The following is a 17218-nucleotide window of genomic DNA, read 5'->3' as shown; positions in this document are numbered from 1 at the left end:
AATTGGAGTCAGGGGCCATGCTGTTGAAATGCACATTATTGCAGATCTAGTAAAGTTTTTTTTCTTCTGTGGGAGGCATGGCCAGGAACCACAATACTGTGTCTTTAAGCACACTCTAACCCTATGGGAGGCGCTCTTGTCACTCAAGCCTCACTATCCAATCAGGCCCTCCATATGATCTGCCAGTCAGCAGAGGTGCAGGACTCTTGCTGTCTCCAGGCTTCAGGCTTGACTTTGAAGAGGAGCCAGCAGTTTTGTGTGCTGTAGTGAAGATGCTGCTGCAGGGAGCTGAGCTGAGAGCTTCATGGATCTGGGAAACCACAAAATGGTGAGCTAGGGGATGCTGTCTGCATATGGGGAGGAGCAGATGGCCAGGTGTGGCAGACAGTTTGGTGAGTCCTCCCTGTATTTGGGGGGAGAGCATGGCCAGATTCCATGTCTTCTAGAGAACAGATTCCCTGTCTGCCTATGTGGTCAACATAAACTCTTCAACCAATAGGAATGTCTCTCAATAACTTTGCTCTGTGGATTTAATCTGATCAGAGCATTGGTATCAGGGAGCTTGGTGTAGGAGCACGTTTCTAGTCAACTTCAACATTCTTGATGTATATATGGAAAGCAGCTTGCCTTACTTAGAGAGACCAACTTTTTCTAGTACCTCGTTGACATTCAACATCCTGCATTTAACATTTACATGTAATATACATCTATCATTAATTTTGTGCAGGTTGTCTAGGGGTATCTCACGTGATCTTCAGAAGTCCCCTATTATGCCATAATGTAGGAGAGAAGAATTGGTGATATAAAGTATTTACCAATGTTTAGGAAATATTATGTCTCCCAAAATATAATTGAGCTGAGGGAGAACTGCCTCTGAAACACCCAAAAATAAGTGTATGCTAACCAGCCTTGTTTGAATGCAAGGATACACATTTTTTTCACTAGGATTGTCCAGGAATTTGTTCAAACCATTACAAAGAAGCCCTTCCTGATTTACAAACAAGCCATTAAGCCCTTCCCATATCAAATAGCAGGCATCTGACAAGTTGCTCAAGGAGGCATTATAGGGTCACAACAAATCATAATTCCTGGTGTCATAAAATCTATTTTTTTTTCTTGAGAAATAAATAGTTTTGGCAGGTATGCAATATAACAGTATTTGACAATTATTTGAAATAAAATAGAGTTGTGTTTAGAAGTTACCTCATTACACAAAGCTCTCATTTGAGCCCTAAGGCAGAAGCACTTAGTAACAGCCTGGGACTTGGGCTTGTGAGCTTTCTAAAGGCGTCACAGATTTTGGAAGGGTTGTGGCAAATCCTGAGATTCCCAAATCATCCCACCATATGGAGCTATTGTTGTCTGGCCTAAGGCCACTGTGTCTTTAGTCAATAATGTTCTTGGGAAAATGTTTCCCTTGTGTGGCATTGTTTGACTCTTCTCCCGATTTTCTCCAATTATATGATATTTTTTGATAGCTTCAGATAATTATCTCTTTTTCTTCCATCCTCCTACCCCATTTAAGCAGTGTACAAGACACTATTCTGTTCTAGAAGCTTAGTTATTCTGGGACATATCCTTTGCAATACCTACCCAAACTAGTGTTTATCTTTTCTACTTTCTACTTGTCCTATCTTTCATATCCCCTATGACCTTCACCTCAGGACCCTCTCAATGGATTTTTTTCAGGTCAATTATGTTCTTAAGAAATTATTTTGGGAAATCCGTGCCGTGTGATTGTATTTTACTTAACTGCTAGTATCCGCTTCCAAGGACTGGTATTTTCTGTCTTTTGGTGTTCATCTTTAGACAAAAGGTATCAAAAATCTTTATTGTGCTCTAATAAGTCTATAGTCTCTGGATCACATGGTCATAAAGCCTGTTTCAACTTTTCAAAATAATTTTTGAGGTTATAAATGCATCATATTCACATTGTCTTTTCTGCCTCCAAGCCCTATCAAAGCTACATTGTTTTCTAATTTCTGGCCAGTATTTCTTTAACTCCGTTACACAGTAACACTTGATACTGTGTGAAGGTGACCTGTGTTTGGTTGCAGGATTTCCCAGCTTGGAGGCAATGGGTTTGCTGCAATGGACACAGAGTGTGTAATGGATAATGAACACAACAGACCCTGTGTGTTGGATGAGGAGCAGGATGTGCTGTACATGAGAGGAAGAATGACTACTAAAATACAAACTTTCTAGACTAGGGCTCTGTCTACTGTGCTGTAAGGACAGAGGTGGAAGGACTGTGATATCTGAGTCAAATGATATGGGGTTCTGGGGGAGGTTTGCTGTCAGGATAACTAGTGGCTGGTATTTTGTTTTCTTACCATTGTTATATTCTGGCTTTGCTGAACTGAATTGTAAGATAAAATACAAGCTATACCATCGAGAATATATGGTTTTCAGAGCAGGTCTTTTGAGCTATAATTTCATTTATTTATTTAGTTAGTTATTTACTACTTGTTTTTCAAGAAAATACATCAATGCTCCCTCTGAAGCATTCATGGCCGTACTGGGACTCACCTTGTAGACCAGTCTGATAAGAACTCACAGAGCTCTTACTGCCTCTGCCTCCCAAGTGCTGTTATTAAAGGCATGTGCCACCAACACCCAGTGAGCTTTCAATGCGCTTGGGACTTGAATGGAACATGAGACAGAGTGTAGTTCCGTTGGTATATGTGGTGAAATGGGCAATGACCTTTTTCCTCTGTGCTTCTCAGGATGGACTTACTGGGTAATGGGAGATTCTACAATGATGCCATGGGGGGATATATTTCTTGCAGTATCACTGTCTAGTGTTCACATGTGGGCATTGCTTTTGGTTGCAGTGGGAAAACAAATTAGAAAACTATAGATTTGGTTTTTAGAAGTTCTGAATATTGCATTCCATTTTCATGTTTGTATTACAAATGTTGTAAATAGTTTAGGAACTTGTAGAAAAATGGTTATGTGGATTGTCTTTAATGAGTACTTTATTAGAATGCTTGTAACTTAGTATTGCAGATAACCACAATGATGTGATTAAGTGAAGATAAGTTCCAGGGGAGAAAAGGAATTTCTGATGTGCAGAGATATCTCAAGTGTACCAGGTTCTGTACAGGTACATATGGCAGATTCCAAGTTATGTGCCATAGGCCATGGGATCAGATTTAAAATCATGTTTCTTTTTTTTTGCATTTTTTTTGGTTCGGGGAGTATTTCTTTTCAATTTATATTAGAAACAACCTTGTTTTACATGTCAATCTCAGTTTCCTCTCCCCTCCTTCTCCCCTGCCCCTCACTGACCCCTTATTCTATCCCCTTTCTTGTCCCCAGTGAAGCAGAAACCTTTCATGTGTGGTCTTTAATGTCTGCCATATCATTTGGAGCAAGGCATAGGCCTAATCCTCTAAGCTGAGATGGTGTTTCTTTATGTGGAATGGGCTCCCAAAGTCCCTTCATACACTAGGGATAAATTCTAATCTACTACCAGAGGCCCCATAGATTACCAAGGCCTCCTAACTGACACCCATGTTCAGGGGACCTGGGTCAGTCCTATGCTGTTTCCCCAAGCTATCAGTCTATGGTCCATGAGCTCCTACTTGTTTTGGTCAGCTATTTTTGTGAGTTTCTTCAGCCTGGTCTAGACTCATTTCCTCATCACACCTGTCTATCTTAAGCTAGATTCCAGGCTCAATGTTTACTGAAATTGTCTGCTTCTGTTTCCATCAGCTATTGAATGAATGCTCTAGGATGGCATAACAGGTAGTCAACTATCTCATCAGAGAAGGGCATTTAAAGTAAACTCTTGAATACTGCTTAGATTGTCAGTTGGTGTCATCCTTGTAGATCACTGGACATTTCCCTAGTGCCAGATTTCTCATTAAACCTATAATGGCTGTGTCTATTATGGTATCTCTTTTCTTGCTCTGCTATATTCTACCACTGATTCCTTCTTTCTGCTTCCTCAATTCCTCTTCTACCCTCCTCTTCTCCCCTTCTCATTCTCCTGACTCCCTCTCTCCTCGAGCATGCTCCCAGTGACCTCAGGAGACCTTGTCCCTTTCCCCTTCTCTGGGGGTCATGTGGTAATCTCTCTTACGTTTCTCCCTGTTTCCTAGCTTTTCTGTCAGTGTGGATTGTAAGATGGTAATCCTTTCTTCCATGTCTAAAACCCATGCACAAGTGAGTTCATACCATGTTTTTTTTACTATGTTACCTCACCCAGGATACTTTCTTCTACTTCTATTTCCATCCATTTCCCTGTTAATTTTAAGATGGCATTTTTCTGCTCCATTATGTAAATGAACCATATTTTGGCTATTCATTATTCAGTTTAAGGTCATCTAGGTTGCTTCCACTTTGTGGCTATTACAAATAATGCTGGTTTGAACATAGTTGAACAGATGTCCTTGTTGTATGATTATGCCTCTTTTGGCTATATGCCTATAAGTGGAAATGCTGCATCTTGTGGTATTCTGATTCCCATTTTTCTGAGGAACCACTGTACTTATTTCCAAAGTAGCTGGGGGACTTTCCATTTCGACCAGCACTGGAGGATTGTTCTCCTTTCTCCACATTGGCCTCATCATAAACTCTCTTTGTTGTTTTTGATTTTAGCTATTCTGAAAGGAGCAGTATGCTACCTCAGTGGTGTTTTGATTTGCATTTCCCTGATAGCTAAGGATGCTGAGCACTTTCTCAAGTGTCTTTCAGCCATTTTGGATTCCTCTATTGACAAGTATCTATTTCTGTATCTCACTTTTTAATTGGATTTTTTCATGTTTTGGTATGAGCTTCTTGTTTTCTTTGTATATGTTGGAAACCAGCCCACTGTGAAATGTGGGGTTGATGAATATCTTTTTCCATTTTATGGGATGCTGTTTGTTTTGTTAACTACAACAATTGACTTACAGAAGCTTCTCAGTTTCAGGAAGTCCCTTTTATTAATTGTGGATCTTTGTGTCTGGGCTACGGGTGTTGTGTTCAGGAAGTGTTCTACTTTACAAATTCTTCTAGGATACCTACTACATTCTCTTCTAACAGCGTCAGTGTGGCTGGATTTATGCTGAGGTCTTTGATACATTTAGACTTTTGTTTTGTGCATGGTGATAGATAAGGATCTCTCTGCAGTCTTTTATAAACCAGCACCCAGTTATGCCATCACTATTTGTTGAAGATACTTTCTTTTTTACATTGTATAATTTTATCTTCATTGTCCAAAAACAGGTGTTCTTTTTCTAGACAGGGTTTCTCTGTGTAGCTTTGGAGCCTATCCTGGCACTCCCTCAGGAGTCCAGGCTGGCCTCAAACACACAGAGATCTGCCTGCCTCTGGAAGATGTTGATAGTATCAAGACTTTAAATTGCAAAATCCATAAATGGTCTCTATAGAGCTTAATTGGCTGTTTTCGTGGTACACAAAAGACAGGGATGCCAGAGTAATGGCAGACCCTGGTGTCCAGGTGAGAATTTCAGTGGGTACAAGTCTCTGCAGGGAATCATGCAGTTGGCCTGACCTATCTGCCTTGAGAGATATATGTCATAGAATATTCAGGCTACAGCTCATGGCTCTTGGGACACAATGTACCTACCGGTTCCTGATGAACTGATGAACTCCATCAGGCAATCAAGCAATCGGACTAATCTGTATTTCTCTATATGATTTCTTAGTTATCTAGGAAGTATGTAAGCTTAACAAGAAAATTGTTCTTAGACATTAATCTTTTTTACCCTGTATGGCTTTCAATTTTCATGTTTTCCTGGCAACTAAAACTGAATTTATCCTGAAATTGCCACTATCTTTTGTTTCTGATACAGACATAAAAGTCTGTGTTCTGTCAATAAAATAGTCATATTTTTGTCTTGCTGTGGCCCTCTAGGCCAAACCTGGCTGCATTCCTTTTTGATTGTTTTGGCTGATCTTGGAGTGGTCAGTAATCACAGGTCCTTAGAAGATTTCATGAAATATTTAGCTAGAGTTCATCTATGTGATATTTTGGCCCTGAATCTTTCTTAATCCCTACACATCTCAAGAAAATGAATAATGCTGAGTTTAAGAGTAATTGGCTTATTGATGTCTTAGACAAATTATTGCTTCTGTTGATGGTTATTACTGTTGACTCCTTCAGGTCTACAGTGAAAAGAACACAAGGAGGAAAATATGAAAGTCTCTATTTTGTTAAGGAAAAGAGAATTAGTAGTTTCTTATGTCAATCCATTGATGGGAAAGAGAGTAATTTTCAAGGTTTTTAACAGCATTAAAAAAGATCCCTGCTCTGCATTTAAAGTCTACTAAGGTAGCCCAAGTTATTGACTCTATCCAGCAGTGCTTTAACATTATAGAAGGAGTAGGCAAAGCAATTTCTTGTCTCAGGAGCAACATTATTCAAAAACTGGAAAATTTGATCCAAGCTTGGTAGGGTCCACAAAATCATGGCAGAATCATCTATTTTTTTACAGTCTATGTAACCAATAAAGACGCTAATTATACAGATGACAGATTCTCCTTCTGTGGTCAGTTCTTCTCTATATGACACATCTATGTTTTGGAATGTCAGACTCAAATGAAGATTCTGTGAGAGTTCACGGCAAGAAGCTGTGAAGATGAAGCTGAGTTGCATTTGAGACGACAATGTTGAGATATCCATGCCATGAGACATCTGTCATGGAGACTTTCCTATGAGGAATGGGAGCAGCAAACGTGTGAGTTAGATAAGGTGTCCTGGGGGTTGGGTGATATTTCGATGATATTTTCATAATAAAGCTTATATAGCATCAGAGAGCAGAGCTACCAGTTAAGTGACCAAAAAATACCATAGAGGTTTGGAAAACTGTGGAGAGATTGGAGACAGGAATTATTAAGGAGGGGCTGAGACAGGATCTTTCTGTTTTTGATTCATAAATTGAAGAGGTAGGAGTCACTGATGTCTGCTCAACTGGATCTTTGTTCTTTCTGGTTGTTACCCCCATATCTGACTTCTGATTTTTTCTCAATAAATATTACATATTCCAGGTGGTGATCATGCAAACCTGTAATACCAGCACCCAGGAAGCAATGGTAGGCGGGTCTTTGTGAGTTTTAGACCATCCTAAAAATTCTGTTTCCAAGAGAGGCTCCAAAGGCACAGAGAAACCCTGCCCCCAAAAACAAAAGAAGAAAAAATGATTACTTAAATTAACACTTTATGAGGTTCCTTAAAAGATATGCTAAATAAACTCAAAGGGGGTAATTAAGACTTCCAGAGATAGATTAAATATTAGACTATTAAATTTATATTTTTTTCAAAGCTACTGAATTGGAAAAAACCACATTGGGAGATATTAGATTAAAAAGAAACTGCTAAATTAAAGCAACCTATATAATTTGGAGAAACTTTGATCTCCAAATTAAAACCAAGATATGTGTTACAACAGGGAAGAGGTTTTGCTTTGGTTTCCCCTGGGGATGTGAGGGTGGGGGTGTGGGGGAACCCAATGCCCATTAAAATTGATAAAGATTATATTCAAAGGAAAAAAGATTTCTTAAAACAGACATTTGTCATTAAACCACATTACCATGCAATCTAAATTAATTCATGAGACTAACAGATGTTTTTCATTGGATTGAATATAACTTGCCAAAACTAGAAATCTGCAAAGGTATGTTGAAGAAGGTTTTGTTTTGTCTTTCAAAAACATAATATTCTCCAATGAAGGAATGTAAAGATCACTGGTGTCGTGGGGTTCTAGTACTTTGTCTGCTAGTCAAGAATATGTGTGTCACTGGGTTCTTCTTTTCTTGGACAGTTTTGGGTGTAGTAGTGGTACTGACTAAAATATTTTTCCATGTCTAAAAGACATTTATTTACTATGCTCAATACAGTCAGGATTCTGATTCACATATATGTTTGACCATTTATACCAAAAATATAGTAGAATGCATTGGAATTTATGATGGTATGGCTTATCTTTAGGCACATGAAAAAGCAGGAAAAATAAAAGTTTAACATGTACAAGTCATTAGAAGCAAAGTTGTTAAAACAGGCTACTCAAGAAATATAACTAGTGTGAAAAAAATTTCCTCACTAGCCTCTCTGTCCAATTCGAGGATAATCCACAATGTGTTAACTATTCCCAAATTGTGAGAATTGAAAGCTGAATACTTCAGGTAATTTATCATGGGACCTTAGGTGTGCCCCAGCAAAAATTTCATATTGTAATAAATTCTGGTGTGAAAATGAACTTAAAATTTAGTTGTTCTCATTAGGATGGGTTCATGATTCATTACAAAGGACATATCATACTTCCTTGTGAACCTTAATGCATAATACCTGAGCTAGTCTGAATGTAATTTCCTCCATAAGCTCACATGGAATGACACACTAATGAGGTTGCTTTGTTGCTTTAGGTATGGAACTGTTGAAGCGTGTCACTGGGGCGGGGGTGCATACTGAGATCTTATATATGCTCATGCCATGAACAATGTCCCAGACCACTTCCCTTTGCCAGTGATCAATATGTGAGATAGGGCCTAGGCCCAGCCCCATGTGTCTTGACTCAGGGAGTATCCCTTCATGTAGAATGGGCTCCCAAATCTACACACATGCTAGGGATAAGTATTGAACTACTACCTGAGATCCTGTAGATTTCCGAGGCTTCCTCACTGAAACCCATGTTCCTGGGTTCTGCATCAGTCTCATGCTGGTTTCCCAGCTATCAGTCTGGGGACCAATAGCTCCCCATTGTTCAGGTCAGCTGTTCATGTGGGTTTCAGCAGTCTGGTCTGGACCCCTCTTCTCATCACTCTTCCTTCTCTGCAACTGGATTCCAGTTCAGTTCAGTGAATAGTTGTGGGGGTGTGCTGCTAGATGAGGGCTATCGGGTGGCACAAAAGTCAGTCATCAATCTCACTATCAGGGAAGGGCATTTAAGGTATCCTCTGCTCTATTGCTTAGATTGTAAGCTAGTGTCATAATTGTAGATCTCCAGACACTTCCGTAGTACCCAATTTCTATTCTATGTAACATACCATAATAACTATTTAACTCATTAACCCAAACCCAACACCGTCAGTGCCTGGAACCAAGGTACTCTGCCACACTGGGCTCCCTCCATCCCTACTGGCCCACCCCGGTCCCTGCCTACCACCGCTGTGGCTGCACCCGATCCATGCATTCATCCGTTTATTAATTTATTCATTCATTTGTTCGTTCATTCGTTTATTTATTCATGGACTCCTAGGCGGGTAGCAAGTGTCCCGCGCCCGCTCTGTATTCCTCGCCAGCAAGAAACACACGCAGGACACTCGGATCCTTCTGTAGACAAGCTTTAATGCATTAGACTGAGCAGAGACTGAGCAGAGACTGAGCAGAGACATTGAACCAAGAAAACCATCCCTATATAAAAGGCTGACCAGCCGCCTGGGACGTATTACCCTATGAATGGCTTTAGCTCCTCAGGCTAAAATGAGCCACGGGATAGGCAGAGATCAAAGGAATGGAGATTACCCAGCGCCTGTGAAGTAATTCACACCTTGGTGTCTTCAGGCAGCATTATAATGCAGGAACCGGCTTCCTACATATCACCCTTTTTTTATTAATTAATGAAAAGGCTTTATATTATTACAAGCAAATAGGTCACCCATATGTTGAGGGATAGAGGCAGGGGTTGACCTTCCCAAAATCAAACATTAAGACTGTGTACGGGAGTCACCATCAGGCTGTCAGCTTGACCCGAAGTACTCCCGACCTGTCCTCTGCCGTTTTTCTGGGAAAGGGGATTCTCAAGGCAGGTAACCCTTATGCAGGTCAACGTACCTCCCAGAGAAGCCTGTATAATAGGCAACTCTGTGCGATGCCTATGCTCAGCATCCCTCTTTGGGGCTGCACAAACCAGACACTCTACCCTGTGCAATGAGCCTAGGCTCCGGGTGTGCAAGAGCTGTCTGGCCGGCGGCCTATCGCTTAGCCAAAATATAAGCGCTTGGATGATCTCTTGGTTTGAGCCCTGGAGCTTACATGCCAGCCAAAGAAGTAACAGCATTTCGCAGGCGGCTGCATCAAACAATTATATCCACCCCTTTTCTCATAGACCAGCCAAAAATAACAGCAATCTGTAAACGGCTGCATCGAACAATTACCCCCACCCCTTGCCATCTCTCCGCCAAGGACAGGAGTTAATCTGGATAACAATAGCGGCTCTCAACTCCCGGGGGTAGAGGGTGGAGTTTCGACTTTTGAAGGTCTGTAGAGGCTCTTCAGGTTGAATCTTTTTGGGATCCATAGGGGATTCTCTTCATCCTGTGAGAAAACACAATATCGCTCCCCTGGATCTTATGAGAATAGGATCCGGGCCTTTCCAAAAATCAGTTAAGATATCTTTTTATTTTACCATTTCCTTTTGGCCTTTTAGTTTTTGAGGTGAGACGCTTGGCCTCGGTATGGCCCCCAGCGTTAATGTAAATGAGGCTTTAAAGCCCCAGGCATTCCAGGCCTTTAAGAAGTGTTGAATAGCAGGCATGGCCTTTTCCCCTATCAAAGACTGGGAAAGCCATCTGTAATTTTCTTCGCTCCTCTGATGGTAAGAAGGAGTCGGTTCCAAATAGTGGGTGTGCTGATAGAAGTACACCCGCTGAATTAACAGGCGATGGCCTCATATTTGTTTTTACTTTTGGCAGCTCCTCCTCTAGCTCTGTTTCCTTGTTAGAGTCTAAAATCTCAGAGTCTGAGCTGCTCAGCTCCAAGGCTTCCAGTTTCGTTGCAGGGCAGAGGCTAGGTTCCTCATCTCTCCTAAATTTACCGGGGTGTGACCGGTTATTCCCCATTCTTTCTCTCTCCTTCTCTGTCTCTCCCTCATCCAGCTGAGCTGTTTCTTTAAAACTTTATCTCTTGAGCTTTTAGAGTCATTAGAGCTATCAAGATTTAAAGCTTTATACACTCCCTTGTCAGTAGACATTCTAGGAGGTCTTTTTTTCTTATATGTTGTAGTTTTTCTTTTTACATATACTCCCATGTCACTAGACATCCCGGGAGGTCCTTTTTTTTTATATTTTATTGTTAGGCGCGCCTCATCTCTCATTACATTTGGTTTTTGATATGTAATTTTAGACTTCTTTAAGATTGCTATAACAGTGAGAAAAGTCAAAATAGCTCCTAGTAAAAGCATAGAAGCCTCTATATTAACCTCCCACAATAGCAACATTCCCAAGCCAAAGTCCAGAAAAATCATACCTCTCCGAATTTCTCTCATTACATTCGGTTTCTGATATGTAATTTTGGACTTCTTTAAGATTGTCCCAAGCCAAAGTTCAGAAAAATCATACCTCTCCGAATTTACCATCCTGCAGTTCTGAATCCGCCTCGTTAGAGGGGTCTCTGAGGTGCTGGAGATGTTCATATGTTCCCGGGTTTCGGCACCATATGTCCCGCGCCCGCTCTGTATTCCTCGCCAGCAAGAAACACACGCAGGACACTCGGATCCTTCTGCAGACAAGCTTTAATGCATTAGACTGAGCAGAGACTGAGCAGAGACATTGAACCAAGAAAACCATCCCTATATAAAAGGCTGACCAGCCGCCTGGGACGTATTACCCTATGAATGGCTTTAGCTCCTCAGGCTAAAATGAGCCACGGGATAGGCAGAGATCAAAGGAATGGAGATTACCCAGCGCCTGTGAAGTAATTCACACCTTGGTGTCTTCAGGCAGCATTATAATGCAGGAACCGGCTTCCTACAAGCAAGCACGTGATAGCTGGCGAGCTCATGAATGTATCCCCAGCTTCCACTCATCTTGCCCCTCTTGGCTAGAAAGCTAGCCTGCTGGTCGTTCCTAAACTGCAATGCTGACTGCTGCTGCCTGGAAGATGTCTGCATTCAGTTCACTGGATCACTCACCTCACTCAGTCACCCATTCACTGATTCACTCCCTCATTCACCTGCAAAACCAGCCTGGTGAGCCAGCAGTTCACAGTGAAGATTCCCTGCAGCATGCACAGAACTGGCTTGGGACTACATTTCCCAGTGTGCCCTGTGTTCCTAACCCACCTCTCTTCTGCCCACCAGCCTCTTGCTTCATCCCGTTTTGTTAGAAACCACTGGACACTATTCGGTTTCTTTCCTGTGATTTTTTCCAGGGTTGGAAGAAAGGCAAGGGAGCAGAGAGGAGGGTAGTGTAATGAAGAAAGGTAGGATGTGGAGCCCTCTGCTTCACTACATGCTGTGTCTCCCAAGTGAGCTTTTTCGAATTCATTCTGAGTTGGTCTGATTTAGATTGCAGCATCCTCAGAGAGGCTCTTTGATGTGTAGAAACTCTTCAACTTCCCCTGGAGGAAAACTGGAAGTTGCTATGGAAACCAGGAAGACATCAGGGTCTGCAAACTGAGCCTGGGTTGAGTACTATTGAAATGCAAATTGTTGCAGATCTACAAAAAGGATTTTTTTCTCGCGTGGGAGGCGTGGCCAGGAACCACAATATGTGGCTTTAAACACACTCTGAACTTATGGGAGGTGTTCTTGTCACTCAATCCCCACTATCCAATCAGGCCCGCCCTGAGACCTGCCAGTCTGAAGAGGTGCTGGGCTCTTCCTGAAACCAGGCTTCAAGTCTGTTTTGAAGAGGTGACCGCGATTTTGTTTGCTGTGGTGCTGTGTTGCTGCTGCTGAGCTGAGAGCTTCATTGATCTGGGAAACCACAAAATGGTGAGCTATTGGATGCTGTCTACAGATTGGGAGGAACAGATGGTGGCAGATAGTGTGGTGAGTCCTCCCTATATCTGTGGGGAGAATGCGACCTGTTTCCCTGTCTTGTAAAATCACATTTGACCCATGTAAATTTTTTGAACTTGGAGGGATGTCTCTCACTAACTTTGTTTATGGGAATAATTTGATGACTGTATTGGGAACAGGGAAAACTGAAGGTCTGGTTTCTAGAAGTTCTGAATTTTGCATTCCATTTTCAGGCTTGTATTATACATATTGCAAATACTTTAGGAACTTGTAGAAAAATGGTGATGTTAATCATCTTTCATGAATACATGATTAGAATATTGTAACTTGGTGGTGCAACTAACCACAATGATGTGATCCAGTGAAGCTTAGTTCCAGGGGAGAAAGGGAGTTTCTGATGTGTAGAGATTTTTCAAGTGTCCGTGGTGCGGTGCAGGTAGATTGGGCAGTTTCCATGTGATGTGTCATTATCCATGAAAGCAGATTTAAAATGTAATGCAAGTCTCAAGTCTCTGGAGCACATGGCCATAAGGCCTGTTTCAAGTTTTCAAAATAATTTTGAGATGATAAATACACCATACTCACATTGTATTTTCTACCTCCAAGCCCAACCAATACCCCATTGTTTTCTAATTTGTGGTCTGTTTTTCTTTAGCACAATTTCACAGTAACCACAGTTAGTGTGTGAATGTAGGCTGGAAGGACTGTGCTGTCTCAGTCATAGGGTTGCCCTAGGCAATGTGGGTCTGTTGTGGAGGGGTTGTTAGCAGTCAGGAATACTAGTGTCAGGCAATTTTTGGGTTTTTGCCATGGTTTCTTCTGCCTTTGTTGAAATGAGTTATAAGTAAATACACAAGCTATACCATTGTGACTATATCGTGTTCAGAGCAGGTCTGTTGAGCTATCATTTCATTTAGTTATTGACTGCTTGTTTTTCAAGACAGGGTTTCCCATGTAACAGATATGGCTGTACTGGGATTCACCTTGTAAACCAGTCTGGTATGAACTCACAGAGATCTTACTGCCTCTGCCTACCAAGTGCTGATTTTACAGGCATGTGCCACCAACACCCAGTGAGCTTTTAATTCTGTTGGTACCTGAATGGAACATGAGCCAGGTTTTAGTTCTGATGACACATGTGGTGACCTGGGCAGTGGCCTTTGTCCTCTGTGCCTCTCAGTATGGATTTTTTGGTAACGGGAGACTTTGCAGACCTGGCATGGGAGGATATATTTCTTGCAGTATCACTGCCAAGTGTTTACATTTGGGCACTGATTTTTTGCAGTAGGAAGATAGATGAGAAAATTGAATGTCTGGTTTCTAGAAGTTCTGAAGATTGCAATACATTTTGAGCTTTGTATTATAAATATTGCAAATAGTTTTGGAACTTGTAGATAACTGGTGATGTTGATCATCTTTCACCAATACATGATTAAAATGCTTGTAACTTGGTGGTGCAAATAACCACAATGATGTGATTCAGTGAAGTTTAGTTCTGGGGGAAAAAGCAATTTCTGATGTCTAGAGATTACTCAAGTATGTATGGTGCTCTGCAGGTAGATTGGGCAGATTCCATGTGATGTGCCATAATCCATAAAATCAGATTAAAAATCATTTTTCTTTTTCTTTTTATTCTTTTTTTTCTGGTTCAGGAAGCATTTCATTCTTTTGTAATGTAAACTAGAAAAAACTTGTTTTACATGTCAATCACAGTTCCCTCTCCCCCATCATACCCTGCCCTTAAATGACCCACTATTTAATCCACTTTCTGCTCCTCAGGGAAGGTGAGGCCTCCATAAGTGATTTTCAAAATCTTTCATATAACTTGGACCATGGCCCAGGCCCTCCCCTGTGTCTCCAGGCTGAGAAACTGTTGGTTTATGTTCCCAAAGTCCATTTATATTATAAGAATAAATAGTAATTCACTACCACAAGCTCCATAGTTTGCCCAGGTCTCCTAACTGATACCCATGTTCAGTGGGCCTGGATCAGTCCTATGCTGGTTTCCCACCTATCTGTCTGGAGTCCATGTGCTCCCCTTTGTTCAGGTCAGCTCTTTTTGAGTTTCTCCAGCCTGATCTTGACCCATTTGCTCATCACCTCTACCTATCTGAAACTAGATTCAGGAGTCTGGCTCATTGTTTAGCTGAAGGTGTCTGCTTCTGCTTCCATCATCTACTGGATGAAGGCTCTAGGATGTCATATTAGGTAGTCAAGGATTTCATTACCAGAGAAGGGCACTTAAGGTGAACTCTCGACTATTGCTTAGATTGTTATTTGGTTTCATTCTTGTAGACTTCTGGACATTTCCATAGTGACAGATTTATCTTTATAGCCATAATGGCTATATCCATTATGGTATCGCACTTTTTTTGGCTCTCCTCTATTCTTCCCCTGACTCAATCTTCCTGCTCCCTCAAGTCCTCCTCTCCCCTCCTCTTCTCCCCTTCTCATTCTTTTAACTTCATCCTCCTCTCCCCATGCTCCCAATTAACTCAGGAGATATTGTCTCTTTCCTGTTCTCTGGGTTATCATCCATGTCTTGCTTAAGATACTCCTTATTTCCTAGCTTGTCTGGCAGTGTGGGTTGTAGGATGGAAATCCTTTGTTCCATGTGAAAAACCCATATATACTTGAGTATATGCTAGGTTTGTCTTTTTGTTACTATGTTACCTTACTCAGGAAGCTTTATTCTACTTCTAACCATTTGCCTGTGAATTTTAAGATTCCATTGGTTTTATCTGCTGGGTAGTACTTCATGGTGTAAATTTGCCATATATTGTCTATACTTTATTCAGTTTAGAGTCATCTAGGTTGCTTCAGGTTTTGGCTACTACAAATAATGCTGCTATGAACATAGGTGAAAAGATGTCCTTCTTGCTTGAATGTTCATATTTTATCCTACAAGTGGAATTGCTGGATCTTGTAGTAGACTGATTCCCATATTACTGAGGAACTGCCATACTGATTTCCAAATTGGCTGTATGAATTTGCACTCCCACCAGCAGTGTAGGAGTGTTCTCCTTTCTCCACATGCTCCCCAGCATAAACTGTTACTGGGGTTTTTGATTTTAGGCATTATGATGGAGCAACATGCTACCACAGAGTTGTTTCTCTTTTAGACTGGATTATTCTGGTGTAGTCCGGGGATGCATTGAAATCAGAGAGATCCACTTGCCTCTGCCTCCAAAGTGCAAGGTATAAAGGTTTGTTCCACCGTGGCCTGGCTTCTATGGCCAACTACTGCTTAACTGTACACTCGTGTCTTCAGGCAATTTTTGTATTTCTGTTTTCTTTTTTGGTGGGTTTTTTGTTTATTTTGTTTTGAGACATGATTTCTCTGTGTAGCTTTTGATCCTAATCAGGAAATTGGTTGAATTCACAGTGATCTAGCTGCCTCTGCCTCTCAAATGCTGTGATTAAAGGCATGTGCTACCACCACCTGACAAGCTTCATTTTTAAAGCAGAAACAAAATACAACTACTCTTGGAGAAACTGTTTATAGTGTCCAAAAAATTAATGCCAGATGGATCCTACTGAGGTGATGGTTTTCATTATTCATTAATACATGATCAGAGTGCTTTAAACTTTCTTCAACCTCTAGCTACTTTGGCATCACTCAGGCAAGTTGAGTTCCAGGGAAGAAAAGGAATTAATGATCTGTAGAAGGTGTGCATGGTATTGGGTGTGTGGACAGAGCAGATTTCACATGTTGTGTTAAGATACATGTGGCAGAAATGGACATTAAATTATTCTTCTATGTTATTTTCTGTGTTTGCATCAGTTGTGATGGGTTTGCTCAAACCAAAAGAGGACATGAGAGTTTGCAGAATGATAACAAGAGATTACCCCAATTTTTGGAGGTCCGTGGCCCTGATTTCTACTCCAGACTGAGACATTTAAAAAACTACAGAGACAAGAATGTCAATATTACATAACCTTGTCACCAGATCTGAAGCAACCTCTCCACAGTGGCTTTGCTCCAGCAAATGACTACCTCTCCCAAGCGATTTCCTGGTTTTAGACAAGGCCTTCTGTTTTATTGTCAATATATCAGGCTTTTATGGAAAGTTCCCAAAGCCTAGACCCCAGGCTGTCACTAACTAACCCAAGAATGTTCCCTCTCCCTGCCTTGTGGCCTAAATTAAAGCCTTGGTGGAATAGAAAATCCTTAACACTACTGAGTTCCAAATTTCAAATATTTGTCACCTGATGTCCTATTCCCCTCCTGGTAGAACTCTGCCTTTCTCTAGAAGAAAACTGGAAATTTATGGCACAGGCTGCTTTAAGGTTTTCTGTGACCTTGTAATGGCTCCTATAGCAGCTTGTTACAGTACTATTCTTTTACATGAACATGGGTCTCATGGTTGGTTGTAAATCAGGGGTGGCTCATTTGTAATTGCTTACAGCCAAATGTTTAGATAATGCTGTTGAACAAATATCTATCCCAGCATCATAATTTCTTTTCTTCTTGTTTTTTGGTTTTTAGAGACAGGGTTTCTCTGTGGCTTTGGAGGCTTTTCTGGATC

The 17218-nt window shown here is 41.1% G+C and overlaps 1 protein-coding gene across 1 annotated transcript in view; it reads right to left on the bottom strand.

Moving 5' to 3' along the window:
- Positions 1 to 17218, bottom strand: part of LOC113838058 (mothers against decapentaplegic homolog 1-like) — a 450092-nt gene that overhangs the window by 364486 nt on the left and 68388 nt on the right. The gene's annotated exons all lie outside the window — the stretch shown is intronic.

Source organism: Cricetulus griseus, unplaced genomic scaffold (assembly GCF_003668045.3).
Source record: "Cricetulus griseus strain 17A/GY unplaced genomic scaffold, alternate assembly CriGri-PICRH-1.0 unplaced_scaffold_1, whole genome shotgun sequence".
Lineage (NCBI taxonomy): Eukaryota > Metazoa > Chordata > Mammalia > Rodentia > Cricetidae > Cricetulus > Cricetulus griseus.
The sequence above is the reverse complement of the archived record's forward strand: the minus strand, read 5'-3'. Positions and strand labels throughout refer to the sequence as shown.